Source organism: Neomonachus schauinslandi, chromosome 5 (assembly GCF_002201575.2).
Source record: "Neomonachus schauinslandi chromosome 5, ASM220157v2, whole genome shotgun sequence".
Classification (NCBI taxonomy): Eukaryota; Metazoa; Chordata; class Mammalia; order Carnivora; family Phocidae; genus Neomonachus; species Neomonachus schauinslandi.
Window position 1 is genome coordinate 174,069,758 of NC_058407.1, and position 1,522 is coordinate 174,071,279.

The 1,522-nt window shown below is 41.2% G+C and overlaps 1 pseudogene; it reads left to right on the forward strand.

Annotated features, from left to right (window-relative positions):
* The first annotated feature begins 646 nt into the window (after positions 1–646).
* LOC123325061 lies at positions 647–789 on the forward strand (annotated as a pseudogene).
* The last annotated feature ends 733 nt before the right edge of the window (positions 790–1,522 follow it).

A 1,522-nucleotide genomic window follows, 5' to 3' on the forward strand; every position in this document is an offset into this window, starting at 1 on the left:
CCACTCTGTGAGAAGCTGGTGGTCAGCCCTGGGATCTGTAACCACCAGAAGGCTGGGCTCCTAGAAGGCTGCCTGGATCTGGTTCCTGAGGCTTCCAGGAGTGAAGCGGTCAGCAACAGGAGTGGCTCCAGTAGGAGCAGCAAATTTCAGCACAGCTCACTGGCCAGTATTCCTGGATGATAGGACACTGACATCAGCTGGGTTTTTAATGGCAACAATGACATGTACTGCCAGCAGAAGCTTCTCCCAGGTTCTCCTCAGAATCATGACATAGATGCCGTCACTTCTCCTTTTGTAGATGTACTGTTCCATTTGGAAGTCAAGGTTGGTGCCACCTAAGTGGGTTCCTGCTGCAAGGAATTTAAGGACCTCCTCCTCCTTCATTTGCAGGACACTGAGAGCTCCAGACATTGTAAAAGTTTCCCTTTAAGTTATCATGGGAACGCAGAACAACACCGTATGGACCCCTCTCTGGGGAGTGTGGAAAAGCTCCATTCATTTTTAAATCTTGCTAGAGGCTTGTCTGTTTTAGTCGTTTAATTAAAAAGCCAGTTTCTGTTACTTTGTAATATTATTTCTCCGTTAACTTGGTTTTCTATTTTGCTCATTTTCATTAATTGTAATTTTTTCTCTGTTAAAAAAGTAGCAATTTTCTCGGCCTTTTGGCTAAGATCAAGTGTAGTATCTGTTCTTATCAGTTTAAAAAAGTAGCAATTTAACATAAGCAGTAGTTCATTGCATTTGCCAGTGAATTTCATGAATTTTTGTGCTGTCTGTTTCTCATTTCTCATGCCTTTCTTTCTTGTCCACTTCCCTCTGACATTGAGTATCTACTGGTAATAAAGTCTTTCATTTGTTGTACATCTGAAAAATACCTTTTGCCTTGACTGCTGAATGATAGTTTAGCTGGGTACAGAATCCCATGGAAGGTGTTTTTAAGAAGATTTCTTTGCTGTGCTTATTACATTTTATAATTATATACATTATGTGATTATTTGAAAAATGTCCATCTCCCATCAGAATGATTTTCCTGTTTTGTCCACCCCTGTGTATCCCAATCTCTAGAACAATGCCAGGCACAAAATAGGCACTCAATAAACAGTACTGAATGAATGAGTGAATGAATGAATCCCTCACTAGGTTTTCTGTTCTCCGAAGGCAAGGTGGGTGTCTCACTGTTCAGGGCTGGGTTCCAGTGACTTGCCTAGTGCCTGACATAGTAGGAACTAAATAAACATCTCCTGAAGGAATAAATGAATTCATGCAAGTTCTAAAACCAAAGACTAAGAATAGTACTCTTAGAAACTAGTGCCTTCTGAAAAAGCAAACTTTGGAGTCTTCTAAGCCCACATTTTCTTTTTAAAATTTCTCCCTTGGGGTTACCTGCAAGGCAGTTGGGGACAGAGAGGGGGCTTTCATGAAAGCAAGGCCTTCCTTGGATTGTTCCTTTTTACCAAATCTGCACAAACCTTCAAAGACCTGTTTCTGGAAAGGATAATGTTTTCCAGCTTAACAGGGACGC